The 22054-nt window shown below is 41.1% G+C and overlaps 1 protein-coding gene across 1 annotated transcript in view; it reads left to right on the top strand.

Moving 5' to 3' along the window:
• Nucleotides 1-20101, top strand: part of LOC124089937 (zinc finger protein 420) — a 100676-nt gene extending 80575 nt beyond the window's left edge. The window contains exon 2 of the transcript XR_006850884.1: nucleotides 19220-20101. The gene's annotated coding sequence lies outside the window, so the exon portion shown is untranslated. The remainder of the gene's footprint in view (nucleotides 1-19219) is intronic.
• The last annotated feature ends 1953 nt before the right edge of the window (nucleotides 20102-22054 follow it).

Genomic DNA, 22054 nt, shown 5'->3' on the forward strand with positions numbered 1-22054 from the left:
TCATAATGGCTGCCAATCTTACTGGAGTGAGATGGTACTTAGGGTGGTTTTGATTTACATTTCTCTGACTGCTAGAGATGGTGAGCATTTTTCATGTACTTGTTGATTGATTGTATGTCCTCCTCTGAGAAGTGTCTGTTCAGGTCCTTGGCCCATTTGTTGATTGGGTTATTTGTTATCTTATTAATTTTTTGAGTTCTTTGTATACTCTGGATATTAGGGCTCTATCTGAAGTGTGAGGAGTAAAAATTTGTTCCCATGATGTAGGCTCCCTATTTACCTCTCTTATTGTTTCTCTTGCTGAGAAAAAACATTTTAGTTTAAGTAAGTCCCATTTGTTGATTCTTGTTATTAACTCTTGTGCTATGGGTGTCCTATTAAGGAATTTGGAGCCCGACCCCACAATATGTAGATCGTAGCCAACTTTTTCTTCTATCAGATACAGAGTCTCTGATTTGATATTAAGCTCCTTGATCCATTTTGAGTTAACTTTTGTGCATGGTGAGAGAAGGGGATTCAGTTTCATTTTGTTGCATATGGATTTCCAGTTTTCCCAGCACCATTTGTTGAAGATGCTATCCTTCCTCCATTGCATGCTTTTAGTCCCTTTATCAAATATGAGATAGTTGTAACTTTGTGAATTAGTCTCTGTGTCCTCTATTCTGTACCATTGGTCCACCCGCCTGTTTTGGTACCAGTACCATGCTGTTTTTGTTACTATTGCTCTGTAGTATTGTTTGAAATCTGGTATCGCTATGCCGCCTGATTCACACTTCCTGCTTAGAGTTGCTTTTGCTATTCTGGGTCTTTTATTTTTCCATATGAATTTCATGATTGCTTTATCTATTTCTACAAGAAATGCCATTGGGATTTTGATTGGCATTGCATTAAACCTATAGAGAACTTTTGGTAATATTGCCATTTTGATGATGTTAGTTCTGCCTATCCATGAACAGGGTATATTTTTCCATCTTCTAAGATCTTCTTCTATTTCTCTCTTTAGGGTTCTGTAGTTTTCATTTTATAAATCTTTCACCTCTTTTGTTAGGTTGATTCCCAAGTATTTTATTTTTTTTGAGGATATTGTGAATGGGGTGTTTTTCCTCATTTCCATTTCAGAAGTTTTGTCGCTGATATATAGAAATGCCTTTGATTTATGCGTGTTGATTTTATATCCTGCCACTTTGCTGAATTCATTTATTAGTTCTAGTAGTTTTTTTTTTTTTTGTAGATATTGGTCTGTAGTTTTCTTTCTTTGAAGTGTCTTTGTCTGGTTTCGGGATCAGGGTGACGTTGGCCTCATAGAATGAATTTGGAAGAGCTCCTTCTTTTTCTATTTCTTGAAATAGCTTGAAAAGTATTGGTATTAATTCTTCTTTGAAGGTTTTGTAAAACTCCGCTGTATACCCATCCGGTCCAGGGCTTTTCTTGGTTGGTAGTCTTTTGATGGCTTCTTCTATTTCTTCCTTTGTTATTGGTCTGTTAAAATTATGTGTGTCTTCCTGACTCAATCTGGGCAGATCATATGACTTAAGAAATTTATCGATATCTTCATTATCTTCTATTTTATTGGAATATAGGGTTTCAAAATACTTTCTAATTATCTTCTGTATTTCTGTAAGTGTCTGTTGTGATATTGCCTTTTTCATCCAGTATGTTAGTAATTTGAGTTCTCTCTCTTCTTCTCTTTGTTAGCATGGCTAAGGGTCTGCGATCTTATTTATTTTTTCAAAGAACCAACTTTTAGTTTTATCAATTTTTTCAATGGTTTTTTTTGTTTCAATTTCATTGATTTCCACTCTGATCTTAATTATTTCTTGTCTTCTACTACATTTGCTGTTGTTTTGCTCTTCCTTTTCTAGGGTTTTAAGATGTAGTGTGAGTTCATTTATTTGTTGGTTTTTTCTTTTTTTGAGGTATGAACTCCAGGAAATGAATTTCCCTCTTAAAACTGCTTTCATTGTGTCCCATAGATTCTGGTATGTTGTGTCTGTATTGTCATTTATCTCTAAGAATTTTTTTATTTCCTCCTTTATGTCTTCTGTAACCCATTGATCATTCAGTAACATATTGTTCATTTTCCAGCTGATGCAGGATTTTTCCTTCCTTCTTTTATCATTGATTTCCAGTTTCATTCCATTATGATCAGATATGGTGCATGGTATTATCTCCACACCTTTATATTTACTGATAGTTGCCCTATGGCATGATATATGGTCTATCTTTGAGTAGGATCCTCCAAGGTCAGGGTCAGTGATTGGGCCCCCGGGGTCAGTGTTCAGTCACACCCCCACACGGACGGGTTCTCTCATCAGGAAAGGGCCGGGAAAATTCCGACACAGCCAGAAGCCTCAGACCTTTAACGGGAGCCGCCCAGTCACGTGTCAGGATGGCTTCCCACATATTCCCTTTTCTATTCTTAAAAATGAGACAGCGGTTCACTCTTTGGAGTTTCTGTATTCTTGTTCCGAAGACTCGCCATCTTATAATTACAACACAAAAGAGAATTAACAGCAAAGAGAATAATCCAATAATGTACCAGGCCGAGTGTTTAAGAATATTTCCAGGGTTGAATCCATTCAACTCCTTTAATATTTGGTTTGCCAGAGAAGAAGGATCTGAAAATTCAGCTCTATTATTTTGAATGTCTTGGATATGGTGATGAAGTTCCAGAATATCCAAGCTATTATTACTATTTTGCCAAATACCTAATAAATGGTTTTTAACCTTCTCCCAATCCCAGAGAGAAGCATTGTACTTGGCAGCTGTAACACAAACATACTTATAATTGGCATGGCATTTAAGCCTTTCCTTAAATTTTAAGGCTGAAAGTTCATTACCTATGTCTATAACAGTCGCCTCTAAGGCATTTAATTTAGTCTCAATCCTTTCATCAATATTTACTTGATTACGCAGAGCCTTGGAAGTATTTTGAGCTAAATTATTAAGAAATTTTGCATGCTGAATATTCTGAGACAATGTCAGAGACACAGAGACAGTTGAGGCAATAAAGGAGACTAGCGCCAAAACACCAACAATTATAACTCCAATAGCACGTTTAGGTCTTGCTAACTGGGCATGAATTTGCTGCAAGACTTGTAAACCAGTATCAGCATACCATGGCTCTGAAATATTAGCAGGTAATAAAACGAAAGAGGGCTGATGAAGTATCAGCACTCCTTTTCCTCCATTATACCTAGTAATACAATTGGTTAGGTTGCATTTATTACAAGTAACAATATATCTGTCATCTATCCATTTAACTTTTACATTTCCAATAATTAAAACATAAGGAGATTGGACACAGGCTCGTAAGCCATAGCAAAATCCCTCTTTACAGTTCTTGCCAACAAATTTTGGTAAAGGTTTGTCTGTAAAATGTAAGAATTCTGAGGCAGCAACTAAACGCCAAATATCTTTTTGAACACCTCCTTTACTATAAGTCAAAATATTACTAACAAATCCTGCAGGTGTCATAGCAGAATTTCTTCGTAATTGTCTTTTATCAATTTTTGGAGACCAGTCTAAAATATACCCACTATCTTTAGACACCTTATGTTGTACAGGAAAGGTATTTACACAATCCATCCATCTAGGAAAGGTGCCAATCTCAATTGTAGAACTATTTGGACAGTGGGGCATCCGTGGAGGTTTTGTAGAAATGACTGGCTTGTTATGGGAAAGTCCCATCTTAATTACTGATCTAGTATAAGGTCTTAAGTCCCCATAAATAGAATTATTTGTCAGTCTAGGTCTACCAATCGCTGTCTTTTCTTTGAATGATACTTTCAGACAGCCAGCATGTTTATCGTGTGACCAACACAAAGGTAATTGGGCACTGTAGCCAGAATAATTAAATCTAGTCACATGATTGGGAGTAATATGAGTATCTGTAAATCCTCCCATCATGAATGAGTCATTAGTAAATACTGGAATAGATTCTTCAGTCCACACAGCTGGGTGTACCAGGGGTGGATCTGGGAAATATGTCCAGTAAGTGTCTACTTGATCCCCCTTTACCTGACAGCCCAACAGGGCAATTACTGTTGCTACCATCATCACTGGGGTCCTGTTCTCTCCTAGGTGTCGAAGTATTCGGGAAGCCTGGGTTGTTAGCTTCTTCATGTCTTCCCATGAAATCAGCTTTTCGGCTGGGTCAATCTGGTCTTTCTTCATCCTTTTCCGATATCTCCTCCTTCTGGATAGGGGCTCCTCCGGGTCGATCCTCAGTCGCTTGAATCTGGGTTCTACCTCTTCCATGTCTGATAGCACGTTCAGGCACCCAAATAGGATGAAATGCGCCTTCTGGGAAAATACAAGCATGACCTCTACCCCACATAATCACTGGGTCCGGACCCTTCCACTGACCAGTCTGTAAATCTTTCCACAAAACTCTACCTAAAGGGCCTGTTACTGAGGGAGACATTTGTCTCTCAGCAGCAGTGTGACCTTCTGCGTCACAGTTTAAAAAATTTAAAACAAACAAGGCATGATTAAGGCTATTTTGGGGAGTCATAAACCTATTCCCCCCCTTTAATTTTTGTAATTGAAGCTTAATAGATAAATGAGCTCGTTCCACAATGGCTTGGCCTTGAGGGTTATAAGGAATTCCTGTTTTATGATTAATTTTAAACTCTTGGCAAAATTGTTGAAAAAAAGAGCTTACATAAGCTGGAGCATTATCTGTTTTAATCTGCATAGGGCACCCTAAAACAGAAAAAGCTGCTAAGCAATGAGAAATTACATGTTGAGTATTTTCCTTAGTACGTGCTGTGGCAAAAATAAATCTAGAATAAGTGTCCACTATGACATGCACATGACATTGTTTACCAAATTGAGGAATATGAGTTACATCCATTTGCCATATTTGATTTGGTTTTAATCCACGGGGATTTACCCCTGATGGCAGAGATGGAGTGTGAATAACACACTTAGGGCATTGGCTTACAATCTGACGAGCTTGTTCTCTAGTAATATTAAATTTTTTACGTAAGCTAGAAGCATTTTGATGATGCAAGGAATGGGAAGCTAGTGCACAGTCATATGAAGACATCTGTTGATAAAAAGCTACTAATTTATCAATCTTGTCATTACCTGAAACTAAGGGTCCTGGAAGATTAGTATGAGCCCGTATGTGCCCTATGAAACATGGGTACTTTCGCATTAGCACTGTCTTTTGTAAATTATGAAATAACTCAAATAACTCTTGTGATGAAGTATACCCAATAACTGAAGTTTCAATATTTTTAGTAACTCCGACTGCATATAAGCTGTCTGAATAAATATTAATAGGCTCATTAGAAAAGTAATTTAAGGCACAAATCAGAGCTTGAAGCTCTGTTCTTTGGGCAGAAGTATAAGAAGTTTGTATTACCTCTGTGTGAACACAACTATAAAAACCTGCTTTACCTGAGTTAGAACCATCCGTGAACACTGATAAAGCTTCATCTATAGGATGTGCACGCACAATCTTTGGAAAAATAAGTGATGTTAATGATGCAAATTGTATAATCTTATCACGAGGATAATGGCTATCTATCTGGCCAGGAAAATCAGCAAAAGCTATCTGCCATGAGCTAGAAGCTTGAAAAAGCCAATTAGTCTGTTGAATAGAAAATGGAATAATTATGATATCAGGCTCAGATCCAATTAATTGTAAAATCCTAGTTCTACCTTTAATTACTAATTGAGCTATAGAATCATGAAAAGGAATTAATGTCTTTTGAGGAGAGTGGGATAAATAAATCCACTCAATAACTCCTAATCTTTGCCATATGGCTCCTGTTGGGGTATGCTCAGTTGGAAATATTAATAAATACACTATTTCTTTAGGATCAACTCTAGTAAGCTGTGCATTTCTAATTGCATGTTCAACTCTCCTTAAAGCCATTCTAGCCTCTAAGGTTAGCTGACGTGGAGAGGTTGGAGAGGGATTTCCTTGTAATATCTGAAATAGAGGACTTAACTCAGAAGTAGTTAGTTTTAGGGATGGCCTTAGTCAATTAATATCTCCTAATAGCTTTTGAAAATCATTAAGGGTTTGTACGGAAACTGCTTGTTTCGCTCCGGTAAAATTTAAGATGGCGGCCCCCATGGTCGGCGCGATGACGTCACATTGCGCGACCACCTACTTCCTCATTTTCGGCCCGGGGGGCGGGCCGACCGGAAGTTTGTGTTCCGGCCAGGCGGAAATGATGACAAGAAGGCGGGCTCATCGGCGCCATCTTGATCTACCGCATGGGGCTGAGCCCTGCAATATCTATTATCGCCAGTAGATGGAGCCCTGAACTTAGAATTGCGCATGCGACACTCCAACACAAAATGATTATTTCTCCCGCAAATGTAACATTTTCCGCGGGGTTTTCGTACTAAATCCTGTGGTTTCAAAGTTTCTTTTATTGTTGCAGCTAGGGCTACTGTTTGTAAATGAGTAGAGTCTATGTCAGAACATAAGCTAATAAACTCAGAGATTGTTCCCTTTTTACGGTGCGGTCTGAGAATATCCTGACAGTATTTATTTGCGTTTTCGAATGCCAATTGCCTAACAATGAACTCACTCGCTCCCGAGTCCCCGATTGACCTGTTTGCAGCCTGGTACAACTGGGCTACGAAATCTGAGTAAGGTTCACTCGCACCTTGCCTGATTTTGGTAAGAACTAAATTGGATTTGTCCTTGGAGACAATCTGCCTCCAGGCACGTTTTGCACAATCAGTTATTTGATTGTACACTACAAAATCATAATTTAACTGTCTTTCTAGGTTAGTAAATTCACCTGTCCCTAGAAACATTTCTACTGGCGTTTCTATATCCTGTCTTTTGTTCTTTTCTGCCTGTTCAGTACAGAAATCAGTCCAATAAGTCCTCCAAAGTAAGAAATCTCCCCCGCTCAGACAAGATCTGGCTAAAGAAATCCAATCACTAGGAGGAAGGGGTTGTGAGCAAATATTGTCTATCAGGCTCTGTACAAAAGGGGAATTTGGACCATACGTCTCACATGCACTTTTTAGTTCCTTAATGGTTTTAAATGGGATTACAGCATGAACTCTAACTCTCTGATCTTGTTCATTAACTTGCTCAAAAACTGGAAAAAGTTGAAAACCGCTAGTATCCTCCCCATCTTCCTGTGCTTTCTTAATACCTCGCTGGAACGGGGTAAGAAAAGTCATTGTTAACCCAGCGTACCTGTTAAATTTTGTCCTTTTAGCAGGTACCGGCCAAATTCGAATAGCCTGGACAGGCGGTGTTAAACGCAGCCTGTTAAGATTCCTCTGTAAGTCCTGAATTTCCATGTCTGATTCTTCTCCCTCAGATTGCAAGTCATGGTCAGACTCTGCACTATTGCCATTTTGAATTTGGGTTTCTAAACCACGTGGCGGAGAAGAACTCTGAGCCCCTCTAGGAATCTCTTCCGGATTTTCCTCTGTAGGAAGATCCTCTACCTCTTCCGGAGGGCTTTCTAAGATCTCAGAGGTTTGTCCTCTATGATATTCGCCCCTAGAATCTCCCTTCGGGCTAGTATAGTCCTGTGAGTTTAAAGTCACATTCCTAACCTTAGGTTTGGCCCCTAGCATTGTCTTTGTTTTTAAATGGCCTAAGGGAAAAGGAATTAACTTAGCCTCAGGTGAATTTTCCATTTGAATAGACTTAATAGCCCTTTGCAAGCCTTTTAACAGGTCTTCAGGGGGCCACGAACTTTGACCCATATATTCAAAAAGACAAACTTCTAGAGCTGTCCAAGTTTTCTGAATACTTTCTATGCCTCCAGGTAGTTCATTAGAAAAATAAACCTTTTGTAACTTTCTTCCTAATTTCTCCCAAGTAGATAAATTTGGAGACTCTTGTTCACAAAACCAAGGACAATATTTACCTACAATCTTTAAGAATTGTAATAACTGAGCTTTCTTTATCTGTTTTTCTTTCTGATTAATTATACTGTCTAAAATAGTCAGATACATTTCCTTATCCGTAGAAGTTGAATTTCCCATTTTAATTAATTTAACGTCTCTTTCCTTCAATAGCTCCAGGTACTTTTGTGACCCAAATTGTCACCACTTCCTTTATCTTTATCTTTATCCTTATCTTTATAGCGCGCTCCCACTCAATCTAACTAATCTAGAATGCCCCCCTCGTGGGCGCCAATTCCACCATGCGGCCTGCACAATGGTTTCATTAATGAGGTTCTTGGCATAAAGTTAGTTAGAAGAGATCGAAATAAAACACACAGACTCAGTTACCTTATTTCTATTGCCAGGTCCGAGACGGCTCCCCTCTCTGGTTCCAACCTCTAACCGCCCAGCAGGGCAGCAAGGATTACTCAGGGCTAGCAGGAGAGAGAGTGAACACGCCAGGGAGTAGCCTTTTATTGGGGAACAAGAAATTCAGGGGATAATTCCATCCAATGAGGGTTGAGTGGGGACTGCACTCCAAGGTCAGGGTCAGTGATTGGGCCCCCGGGGTCAGTGGTCAGTCACACCCCCCACACGGACGGGTTCTCTCATCAGGAAAGGGCTGGGAAAATTCCGACACAGCCAGAAGCCTCAGACCCTTAACAGGAGCCGCCCAGTCACGTGTCAGGATGGCTTCCCACAGTATTATCTCCACACCTTTATATTTACTGATAGTTGCCCTATGGCATAATATATGGTCTATCTTTGAGTAGGATCCATGTACTGCTGAGAAGAACGTGTATCCACTTGATGATGGTTGATATATTCTATATATGTCGGTTAAGTCTAGGTTATTGATTTCTTTATTGAGTTCTATAGTTTCTTTATTCAGCTTTTGTCTAGAGGATCTGTCTAATGGCGAGAGCGGTGTGTTGAAGTCACCCATAATTATTGTGTTGTGGTCTATTTGACTCTTGAACTTGAGGAGAGTTTGTTTTATGAACGTTGCAGTACCATTGTTTGGTGCATACAAATTGATAATTGTTATGCCTTGTTGGTGGATAATTCCTTTTAACAGTGTATAGTGTCCTTCTTTATCCCTTTTGATTAACTTAGGTTTGAAGTTGATTTTATTCTATATGAGTATGGCCACTCCTGCTTGCTTCCGAGGGCCGTGTGAGTGGTATGATTTTTCCCTACCTTTCACCTTCAGCCTGTGTATGTCTTTTCCTATCATATGAGTCTCCTGAAGGCAGCATGTTGTTGGATTTGTTTTTTTAATCCAGGTTACTAGCCTATGTCTCTTGATTGGTAATTTAAGCCATTAACACTTAAGGTTACAATTGAAATATGGTTTGTACTTCCAGTCATGTTTATTTATTTATTTATTTTAGTTTGGCTAGTTTTTCCTCTTTGGTTATTTTTCTCCCCCTTTACTGAGATACTTCCCACTGTTAGTTTTGGGTGCTATTTTTCAATTCCTCTTCTTGTAGTATTTTGCTCAAAATGCTTTGCAGTGCTGGTTTTCTGGCTGTGAATTCTTTTAGCTTTTGTTTATTGTGAAATATTTTAATTTCATTGTAAAATCTGAAGCTTAATTTTGCTGGATACAGTATGATACAGTATTCTTGTTTGGAATCCATTATTTTTCAGCGTTTGAAATACGTTGTTCTAGGATCTTCTCGCTTTCAAAGTCTGTGATGAAAAATCAGTCGTTAACCTAATTGGTTTACCCCTGAATGTAATCTGCCTCCTTTCTCTCATAGCTTTTAATATTCTCTCCTTGTTCTGTATGTTGGCTATCTACATAATTATATGTCTTGGAGTTGGTCTATTATGGTTTTGAATGTTTGGGGTCCTGTAGGATTCCAGGATTTGGCAATCCATTCCATCTTTCATCTCTGGGAAGTTTTCTAGGATTATTTCATTTAATAAGTTGTCCATTCCTTTGGTTTGAACCTCTATACCTTCTTCTATCCCAATGACTCTCAAGTTTGGTTTTTTTATGGTATCCCATAACTCTTGGATAGATTGCTTGTGAGATTTAAGCATCCTTTCTGTGTTGACTATATTCTTTTCAAGTTGATAAATTTTGTCTTCATTATCTGATGTTCTGATTTCTACTTGATCTAGTCTATTTGTAATATTCTCGTTAGAGTTTTTAATTTGGTTTATGGTTTCCTGCATTTCTAGGATTACTGTTTGTTTTTTTTTAAATCTCTATCTCCTGGTAAAGCTCGTTGTTTGCAGTTTGAATTTGTTTGTTTAATTCGTTTTCAAAATATACTTTCATTGCTTGGACTTGCTGTCTCATGTCTTCTCTAATATTCCATTCCATCTGAGTTAGGTATGCCTTGAGTTCTTTCCCTGTCCATGTTTCTGATGCTTCTAGGTCCTCCTGTAGATTTAAGTTGTCCTGCATTGTTTGTAATCCTTTTTTCCCTTGTTTTTTCATGTTGTTCACGTTACTTTCCAGCTCTGTTTGACTGCTGTGTAACTGCTTTCTCCTATAAATTTGTTTTGGTTTTGTATATCTCTGTTGTCTCTCCTTTGTGGTGGGAGATTATGCCTAGAAATGCTGGGCTTTATTGTACTTTAAAGCTGATTCATTCAATTCCTAAAAGGCTTCTGGGTTTTGTATGCCTATAGTGATTTGTTGTTTGTTCTTAGGACTTTATGTTTAGGTTAGGTGCTATGATGGTATGAGGGTTAGTATGTCTTGGCTACTTTAGAAGATTGCTCTACTGAAGGGGGATGCTAACAGGCGATTGGATCAGGGTGTTGGTAGTAGCTAGGTATTTAGGAGCCCTATAGACAGCCTCGAAACATTCACCTATTTGCATCTAGACAATTACACGTAATGGAAGACGTAATGCTTGGGATGAAAGTTGGGGGGTAGGGGAAGGAAGGTGCTTTTAAAAAGAAAGAAAGAGAGAGAGATAGATAGATTAGAGGAGAATGAAAAGAACAATAAAACTTGAAACGGGAAAGAAAGAAAGAAGGAAAAGGAGAGAAAGGAACAGAGAGAGAAGAGGAAAAAAAATTGAAGTCTTAGAGATCCATTTTCTTCACTTCCAGTAGGCGGATCTGTGCCCTCCGTGCGGAGCTTCTGCCCTCTGCGTGCCGATAGCAATCCCTTTAAGGCGGCTGCTGTAAGACTCTTAGTCTTGTCAGTCCAGAGCCGTTTCACTTCTCTGGCCCTTCCCCCCCCCTTCTTCCTGTCAGCCAGCCAGCCAGGTCCTGTTCACCAGAAGCAGTTCCCCAGAGATTTAGTTATACTTGCAGCCCCACCGCGCATCCCATTTAAGCCCCAGTGCTGTGGTAAACTGGCGGCTAAGACCTTGGGAGTCGCCGCTGGTGATATGGGGGGTTGGGGGTCGGGAATCCCCTGTGCTTCCCTACAGACACACCCCCGGAGAGATCCCTGAGGTTTCCTGGCTGCTTGTATCTGGCTGGGGTGGGAGTCACACACCTGCTAAAATGGATTCCGCTGGGAATGAATTCCGTCGGCCGAGCTCCGATGACGTCACCTCTCTGCTGTGGCGGGCCCCAGGCTCCTTGCCGGAGTGTCCGAAGGGAGGGGTGGGACTGGTCCGTCCCCAGTTGGCCTCAGCTCCCGGCTCGCTATTTCATGAAGGTTTGGCTAAAGACCTCTTCCTGCCAAGCTGTGTCTTGGAGTCTAGCCACCCAGTTACGGTGGCTGCAGGCGGGCGGGCGGCCGCGCCGCGGCATGTGGACAGCGGCTGGCGGATCTGGACCTCTGCATCTCGTGGCGGGGATTCACTCATCTGGGGCAAACTGTTACTTCCAAAAATCCTAGTAACTCCCAGCCGGTCTCTCTTCAGTGGAATTTTTCTAGGAGATTCTCTGCAAGTAGAATCTAAGCGTCATCTATGAGTCTTTCTGACCCCATCACTGAGGGGGTATTGAAAGTGCTGCCTCTCCGCCCACCGCCATGTTGGATCCTCGGTTTGGTGATTTTAAATCAGCATAACTCCAGGACTCAGCAATTGCTGGTCCATGTTAGCAACTGCACCCCTGGGTTCCACTCACGCAGTGGAGGACCCAATTCTTAGTCTACTCCATCATCTGTGGATCCTGTGTTTCTTGGTCTTGGGTTCAGTCTCCAAACTCAATCTGTTCTGCCCCCACAATTTCACATTCCTGGTCAGGTGCATCTCTCCCAGCCAGTCCTGCAAGCAGCCAGATTGGAGGGGGAGGAGGAGAGCTAGGTGGGTTTTCACAACCAGTAAACCCCTTTCCACATTTTATTTTTTCCTGGTCACTTGGGCACTCTATGTCATGGAAGTGTGAGTTTGCCAGGCCTGTATTTGGGGCCAAACTCAAGTTGGCCAGGAATCAGCTCCCCCAGCTGCTGGCCCCCACACTGCAGTGGCAAATGGTTTCTTCCTCTGTTCCCCACATACAGCCAGGAGAGATGCTTCTTTCCCACACAAGGATATCATGTAGAATGCCTTGCAGTTTACTTGGGCAATGTCTTTGATCTCTAAATTCTCCATACCCAGACATGCCTCAGGCCTCCTAAAAATGTGGGTTCCTTTAATTCCATTATCCCTCCACTTTTCTTGTGGAAGGACCACTCTGGCTGGTGCCTCCAGGTGTGGCAGCAGTGGTGGCACTGAGAATTTCTTCCTTATTTAATTATATCCAGCCTCCTGAGTCCCCAATGTACTTTGAAATGTCCAGTATTAAATCCCAGTAAAGTCACCCCCTCTTTTTTCCACACATCTTTCTGAGAAGCTGCCTATCTGCTTCTTTGGTTTCACACAACAAAGCAGCCAGGAAGGTGACTTTCTCTATTCTGCCATCTTGAAACCAACCAATATGTGTGTTGAACAAGGTGCTTTGTCTCTTGGCTGGGTTTAGCTCAGCAATAGTCTCTACCCTGTGAACTTGTAGTGATCCAGTAGATTTCCAGCAGTGAGATGCAGCTGGAGTGACCTAAAAACTAAAGCTGGTTGAAATACTATTCAGCTTCCCTTCTCACAAGTATAAGATAGGATGGAATTGGAGGTACTGTTGTCTGGAGTTTGGTCTAGACCGACCAGATTGATGCACTCCCAGGGTGGAGCTGCTGCAGAGTTCTAAATGAGGAGTTCCATTAGCTGGCGCTTGGCTCTAATCAAGCCCTTGGGACTTTGTTATGTGGTATCTGAAGAGATTATATAAACACCCACCGTGGTACTGGGCAGATGCCTATCTCAGCTGGAAGTGTGAATCTCAGGAGCATCTTGAGAATTTTACTTCATGGGGCAGAGTAGCCAACCCCCCCAGAGGTTCTCACACTCCACTCCCCCAGCTCAGAATCTCCATAAATATTGCCTTGCCAGGCCTAGTCCCCAAGTGTATTCATGCCTATCTGTTCAGTTTCACAACCCTCTTCAGCTGGTCATGTAAGCCACCAGGCTCAAGGGAAAATGAGTTGCATTTCACTCTATACCTCTGACATAATCCTTCTGGGTACAGTCTTCTCTGTGCCTATTTCAATTGCATTCTGCTAGGTGCACTGTAGGCCACATGGTACGTATTTGCTGGGACAGTATGGCAGTGTTTGCTATGATTCCCCAGGTTCCTGTAGCAGCATGCTGCAATATGATCTCCTCAATGGCTTCTTGCCTCATCTCTCCACATGCCAGTTGAGAAACACAGAGCACTTTTCAGATACCAGGTCACTGTGCAGCCTCTGGATCAGATAACTACAGACTGCTTTTTCTGTTCTATGGGTTTTTGTGTGCCAAATTTGCCCATTGTGTTTTTTTCTGTGTTTGTTAGTCCTCCTCCCTGTGGTGAACTGGCACTGCTGCTGCTACTGCAAACAGCTTGGTTCCAATGTATTCGTTCTTGTCCTTTGTTCAATATGCCTGAATTTCTGAGTCTAAGAAACTCTGACTGTTCAATATTAAATTTCAGTGAATTCCTTCCTTCTCTCACCCACCTTGCTGAGAAGCAGTACTCCTGCTGTTTGAATCCTGAGCCATGGAACAACTGGAAATGCAGCCTTCCTTTAATCTGACATCTGAATCAGTTCAGCTTCTTTTGAGAATGATTACCTCTTCAATTAGGAGGGGCTTCCAAAGAAGCCACCCAACTCACATGACCCTCCACAAACCTAAATAGGAATCACAATAGAAAAAGTAATCACATCTTCCCCTGAAGGCAAAACAGATACACAGTGTCAGGGTTGCCATCAGGAATAAAACTTGAGGAAGGCCCTTCCCAATGCACAAGGTCCTATTGGGTGCATGTACACACGTGAGCAGTTCTTCAGGCTACCAGATTCTGCTCCCGGCTTAAAAGCTTCCCTCGAGCAAAACATCCTGCTGCCACACAGACATTACACCCACTAGGTTCCAGAGAAAACTCCCAACAGGAGAGTCCTCCCCACATTCTCAGCACTGGGAGAGAGGCCCTGATGTGCCAGGTTAACAATGACACTACTTCAGCCTGTCGGCCCTTGTCATTTGCATATGGAGTATCCCCACTAAGGCCCATACATTAAAGGCTGTGGTGCCTTTACCACCCATGGAGGTGGTAAAACCTTACGAGGTGGGGCCTAGTGGGAGAAAGGTAGGTCATCAGGAGTGTTTCCTTTGAGGGGATATTGGGATCCCAGCCCTTTCTCCTCTTTTTCCCTCCTGGATGAGGTGGGCTGTTTCCTCCATGATACATTCCCACCATCTTGTTCTGCCTCATTATAGGTACAAAAGCAAAAGAACCAGACTGAATCTTTCAAACCATGAGTCAAATAAACCTTTTGTCCTTAGAAATTTCTTATTTCAGGTTTTTTTTGTCACTGTGATTGACACAGTGTTCCCTAACCCCTCATATCTCTGGACCATTCCACTGAGCTTTGGAGGAGACAGGCCAGAGCCCAACCCCTTTGCACAGTCAGGGTGGTTTTTTGCCCCTCAAACTCTAAGCAGCCACAACAGTTGCTGTGACATGAGCTCCAAGCTTGTGGTATGTATGTGTGCCTTTTCAGGTCTTGTTAAATTCCTAGAAGCCAAGCTGAGGCAAGAGAAGAGGGAGGGCAGTGATCATCAAGGGCCAGAGGACCAGCCTCCACTCCTCTTTCTCTCAGGATCAGAACCACCAAACCATTCTGTCACTTCCACTGCTCTTGTGGTGACCATTTTTTGGTGTGAAGATACACTTGATTCCTTTTGTAGATCACATTTCAGACTAACTGGAGTGAGGGTTTGTGGGAATGGGGTCAGATCATAAGAATCAAGGAGGAGCCAGTGAGGAAGAAGACATCTGAGTACCCTAGTGAAGGTGTCAATGGAAAACTCACTGAACCTCAGTCAACTGCTTCCCTTTGAACTGGCCCTAGAATGACCCCAGCATGGACTCAAACACCATGGCCTCCTGATTCTGAGAAGTGCCTTCAAGGAAATGTCTACTTGAGTACAATCACAGTAGCAGCTGTAGTAAATGTGACTGGACCACATGTGGAATTGGGACCCCACCACCAGATGGGCAGAAGCAGTATTTGGCTGAATAAAAACAATGATAAGGGCTGGGGTTGTGGCTCAGCGGTAGAGTGCTTGCCCAGCATGCACGGGGCACTGGGTTCGATCCTCAGCAACAGAGATGTAAAATGAGGATATTGTGTCCACCTAAAAATAAAAAATTTTAAAAAAAGACAAAGAATGATAACATGAAATGCTCCCAAGGAGCATCAGTGACTTCCCAACAAGGATATGGGAGCTAAATCCTGAGGCCACAGGAGGAGCTGTGCTGGGGGCCAGACCAAGTTCTCTGAAGGTAGCATAAAAGACAAAGGGGCCTCTCAAAGGAACACACCCTACACCTGGGACTACTGCCCCACCTTTACTAACCCACCCAAGACCTAGTGGAAACCAGAAGAGTCAATGCTGGTAGCCACTCAAGTGTGGTAAAACCAGAACTAGATGTCACTTAAGAATTAAAAGAAAGTACAAATGTAATGACAATATTTATTATAAGGGAAATGATGGCTGGGGTGGACACATCTCCTCCCATGTGAATCATACAGTCCTTTGATTGAGGCCAACATATACATTGTAGGCATAGGGGATGGAATCCCAAAAAAGCTATGTTAATTATACTTTTTCAGCCATTAAGAAATGGGGAGGGGGCAGCTGGGTTGTAACTCAGTGGTAGAGCACTTGCCTAGCATGTGTGAGGCACTGGGTTCAATCCTTAGCACCACATAAAAAAATAAATAAAATAAAGGTATTGTGTCTATCTATAACTAAAAATAAAAATAAGTTAAAAAGTTCATTCTTTCATAAATTTATTTTGAAAAAAAAATTTAAAATCTGTGGGGACTGGGAATATAGCTCAGTGGTAGAGCACCTATCATATTTCAGACCCTAGATTTGATCTAGAGTACCACACATACACACAAAAAAATGTGTATGAAAGAGAAAATACTCATGGAATTGATCCATCTTTAATTAGGAGGCCATTTTACTCATAAAAGTCACACAAACACAACTCAAGTTCCTTAAGGATATGGGAAAATGTAGCTAATAGAAAAGGCCAGACAGTGCACAGTAAAAATGAGCCCAAAATGTATCCTGGATATTGGTATAAAAGTGGTGAAACTGCCATAAAGGCTGCAAGTTTAGTTAATAATATTGTCCCCAAGTCACTTTCCTATTCTCATCCATGTACTACAGTTAGTTTTAGCTTTAGGTGAAAAAAAAAGTCAAAAGCCACCTTCTTTTACCTCTTTTTGCATCTTCCCTCCTCAGTAGGACCACAATGAGCTCCCATGGGGTTTTTGTTCTTGGGGGTGGGGGGGGTCCTCTTGATTTGACTAAGGTGCTCCCTCTAAGAGGGGAGGAGCTTCCTACCCCTGCAGCCCAAGATAGTTCCTAACCCTGGCCCCACATAAGAAGAGTAAACAAGAGATCCCCATGAAAAAACATCACGCTCAGTCACACAACCGGAGCAGAAGCACAGGGACAGGGTCAACGACAGGTACGCCAATTTGAGAGAGTTCCCGCTTATCCCTACACACAGCTCCTCAGGCTGTGGGGGTCTTTGCTGGCATGAGTCCCTGTGGGAACAAAGCTACCTGCAAATACACACAGGCAGTTCCACCTCAGGCTCACAGGGCTATGTCCCTGTGCAAAGAGTCAGTCCCAGTCGCTCATACCAGTCCTGGGGCTGGGATTCGAGGGTCCATCCCTGTCCCCCAACATCACTCCTTCAGCCTGTCCAGGCCTTCTTTGGTCCTTAGAGCACCAACAAATGGCCAACCCGCTGGAGTAGACAGGTCAGAGCCCAACCCAAGGCAGTGTCACAATAGGCACCTGCTCCCCAACGCCTCAGGGACACATCACTAGGCAACTGCTAGTTGATTATTACGACTGCATCTAACGGCTCACAGCAAGCGCATGCGCAGTTGCCAGACAGTCAAGACTAAGGATGCGGTCCCACCAGGAGGTAAATGAAACAGACGATTTGGGGAGGGGGGTCACAAAGGTCTCCACATGGACATTCATTGACCCTGAATTCAGTCACACTCTCAGAGCTGGGCTTAGGAAAGCCCATTCTCTGTGACAACCCTCAGGGTCTTCTACGTCTTTGAACTGGCTGGTGGGGAACGTTAGGTCTGCGCCACCCATTCCCACCTTCCAGGGGGACCAGACTCTGTTCAGGGAGGACCCAAGCATTGAGAGATCCACCTGTCTTTAGTATCCCAGTGTCCACTTTTCCCAACATAATTTTTTTCAAATGGCTATCTTTTTTTTCCACTGAATGTTTTGACACTCTTATTGAAAATCATTTGTGAATGTACAGGTGGGTTTATTTCTAGAATCTCAAGGCCATTGGTCTATGTGTCTATGTGTACCCAGTACCACATTGTTTTGTAGCTTTATAGTAAAATTTTAACAACTTTATTTTACTTATTTTTTATGTTGAGGATCGAACCCAGTACCTCACAAGTGCTAGGCAAGCGCTCTACCATTGAGCCACAACCCCAGACCTAAAGTAAATTTCAAAATCAGAAAGTATTAGTTCTTCAACTTTATTCTTTCTCAAGGTTGTTTTGACTATTCCAAGTTTCTTGAAATTTCATATGCCTTATAGGATGAATTTTTCTATTAAAAAATTTTTCAGGGTTTGTGGAGATTATTTTAAACCTGCAGACTGGGGTACTGACTCCCATGATGCATGTTGACCCACTAATAGTATCCCACAAGTTTCTTAGGCTTTATTCACTTTTTTCCTTTCTATTCATTAGACTCAGTGATTTCAATTGTCATATTTTGAAGTTTGCCAATTTATTCTACTTTCAAAAATCTTCTTTTGAATCTCCCTAATGAGGTTTTCATTTTGGTTATTGTACTTTTTGCTCAAAAATTTCATTTTTGTACCTTTCTGTTTTCTATTTCTTTATTGTTTCCATTTTGTTTCTTCATGTGTTCTTGAACTTGTTTGTGGACATCTACCATTGGCTCTTTGTGCATTTTTAATATAAGTGTTTTAAAATCTTTGTCTAATATATCCACCATCTGGTCTTACTCATTGACTATATTTTCCTTTGAATGAGTAATAATTTTCTGTTTCTTGGTATACCTTGAGATTATTTTTGTTCTCAGCTGGACATTTGAATCTTATACTACAGTAACTGGAAATTATATTTCGCTTTCCCCAGCATTTACTGAGTTTTGTTGATGCTGTTTTTTGTTTATTGTACAAGGGTATCTCCTGCTGGGGATGAACCTGAGTTGTCAACTTAAGATCTCAGGTTTTTCCTGTGCCCACATCTGTCCCTGGGCATTTATAGTGACTTTTAAAATTTCCTATATAATAATGGTTTTCAATTGTCCTAGTCCTTAAATTTCTATTTCCCAAAAGGTAAAATATGAGGAAGTGAATGGGAAATAAACATGGACTGCCTTTTTAAATCCTTTGAAGGCCACATCACTCAGTGGGGTCTGCAATAATAGTGATTTGCCTCTGTGTCTCTACCTCCATGATCAGAAGCTGCAATCACTGATCAGAATATAGATCCCCAATATTTGAAAAAGATTCTTATTGTCAAACATGACTCCTGCTGCTCAGGAAAGAGAGCATGGCTGAAATCTAGAGGTGTTGTCTGGTAGCTGCTATTGTGCTGAGTGTTGAAACATACCAAAACTAATAGCAATTTACTTTCCAGCAACTGTAAGCCTTTTAATAGGCCCCAGAGTCCCAAAAATAATTACATAAGATAAATTCTGTCAGTAGTTTATGTCTAAGTGGAGAAATTGATTCTTGGCACTTTGGACTTTCCACCTTCCCTAACATCAATATTTCATTCTGTTTACAGCAAAACCTGCACACAGAGATATTTATAGCAGCTTTATTCATAATATCCTAAAACTGTAAGCAACAAAAATACCCTTCAGTGGTTGGATAAATAAACTGTGGCACATCCAGACAATGGAATATTGTTCAGCACTAAAAAGAAATGAGCTATCAAGCCATGAAAAGACATAGAGGAAACCTAGATACATATTACTAATTGAAAGAAGGCTATCTAATACTGTATGATTTCAACTGTATAACATTCTGGAAAATACAAAACTATGGAGAGAGTAAAAAGATGCCAGGAGCTGGGGGAGAAATATACAGAGGATTTTTAGGGCGGTAAAGCTACTCTGTATCCTAATGATGAATACATGTCATTATTAGTTTGTCTCAACCTATAGAATGTACAGTGACATAAGATTACATAAGGAAACAATTGAATACAAATTAATAGACAAGAAAAAGGAAGTCTAGTAGAGAAAGGGGGGAGATGGGAGGAAAAAGGGGGATCATGAACTGATATCAATTTCCATGCATGTATGAGTTTGTTAGGAGAAACCAACTATTATGTATAACCATAAAGCTCTATTAAAAAATAAAAGTGCTAATAAAAATGAATTCTAATGTAAACCGTGAACTTTGGGTGATAATGAGTGTCAATGTAGGTTCTTCAATTGTAAACAGATTGGGTATGTCAAAATGCAGTCTACTGTCATGTGTAACTAATTAAAACAAATAAAAATTGTAGCCTTAATTAGAAGAAAAAACCCCAAATGTACCACTCTGGTGGGGGGATGTGATAATGGAAGAGACTATGTATGCAGTGGTAGAAATGTACGGGAAATCTCTGTAACTTCTAATTTTGTGTGACCCTAAGACTGCAATAAAATGTAAAAAGTCATATCCCCCTAGTCATGTATTAGAACTGTTATGCAATGACAACTATAAAAGTAAAATAATGGAAAGTAATTTACAACAAAATGTTTTCCCTCCATGAGGCTTGGGCCTGTAGAGGATGGTCAGGTGCTTCTGTCAGCTTATAATTTAATTAATAGGGCACCCTCATTGGGCTCTGCCAGTCCTGCTCCCATCATGTAACCCATATTGGCACTTCATTCTTGCATAACCCCATTTTTATTGACTCTTTTTACTTATACATAACATCAGGGTTCATTTTGGCATAATTATAAAAACATGGACTATCATTTCCTCTCAGTCCCCATTACTTCCCCATTCCTTCCCCTGCCCCTGTTCCCTCTACTGGTATTTCTGCTATTTATAGTTTTTCTTTTTTCTTAATGCCTTGTGGATATACATGATGGTAAGATTCATATATGTACATAAAAGTTAAGTCAGATCAATGCTACTGTCCTTCCCTTACCCCACTCCACCTCTCTGCCATCAATTCCCTTCATTAGTTCAACAATTTTTTTCTTCTGTTTTGATGGAATTCCTCCCTTCCTTTCCCCCCATTCTCTCTTTCTTATTATCCCTTATTTTGAACTAGTTTCTGCATATCAGAGAAAACATTCAACCTTTGACTTTGGGGGCTTATTTCACTTGTAGCATGATTGTTTACATGTTATGCTAGTTCCATCCACTTACCAGCAAATTCCATAACCCCATTTTAAAGGTGAGGCAATCAAGGCAACTCCTAGACAGTAATTCCTAAATAGATCACTGTTGTGCCAGAATTTGAACCTAGGTTCACAGCTTTCTCTCACCATTCTTCTTGTGTCACTTCTCAAAAATTTGAAGCTCAACTTGTGATCTCCTGATATCCCCAGATCCTCCTCAGCCATCCTGGGTTGATAATTGCCCTGTGCTTTATGAGGCACTCAGAAGGTGGGTGTCTATGAGGCTGGGACCTCATCCTTGTCCCTCAGGCCTTCTATCTACAAACACGGGGAAACAGTGCTGAGAAACTTGGGAGTAGTCAAGGACGACTGGGGGCCTCAAAAAGTAATGGGGGCAGTGAGGAATCTACAGACATTATGCTAGAGGGGTTAGTGAGGAACCAGCATATAGTGCCAGGATTTGATGGGGAGGGGTCACAGATACTGTGTCACTGGTCAAGATATAACAGACATGGGAATGTAGGGCCCCCATCATAATTGTCCTATTGTTAATAGGGTGCTATGGAGAGTGCAATGGAGGCTCCAAAATGTAGATGGGAAATGTGGTTATGGTTTGTTATCAGCCATTTACCTTTACTACAGAGGAGAAAGGCAGGTTAACAGTATGAACCATATTGGAAGAATCACCAAGTGCTGTATTGGGGATAGTTACAGAGACTGCTAAGTGAGTAATAGAAGATCACTGGTTACCACTGTGATGGACAAATAAGTGGAGGGGGATCACACATCCCCCTAGAGATGTAATAAAATTATCAGCTAACATTTGGATTTGCCAATATTTCTTAATTCTGACATTGTATTAAGTGGTCATCAGACACTGGAGCATGGAAGTTAGCAGACATTGTCACAAATAGGATGAAGTAACAAATATGCTGAAGTGAAATTGGGGGAGGGAGGAAGTAATAAAATCTACAGGTACTATTTCCAGGGATTAAGTAGGGGTGACACACATAAAAAGGGGATAACAGAGAGTGGACAGACATTATTCTGGGGCAGATTAAGAAGGGGGAAAAGGTGACCATAATTACTCTAAAAGGTCAGTAGCCACTGCCCTAAGTTGGGGGGAAATGGAGGGTCACGAGATATTCTAAGTTGGTGAAACAGTAGTGAAATCTTAGCTACAGTGCTGGATGGGGAAAAAGGAGGTAATGGTCAACAACAATCTTCTAAGATAGGGAAGGTCATCCTGTGCATCATCAGATACAGTGAAGGAAGAG

Source organism: Marmota monax, unplaced genomic scaffold (genome assembly GCF_021218885.2).
Source record: "Marmota monax isolate L192 unplaced genomic scaffold, Marmota_monax_Labrador192_F-V1.1 WCK01_AAM20220418_F8-fsc00228, whole genome shotgun sequence".
NCBI lineage: Eukaryota > Metazoa > Chordata > Mammalia > Rodentia > Sciuridae > Marmota > Marmota monax.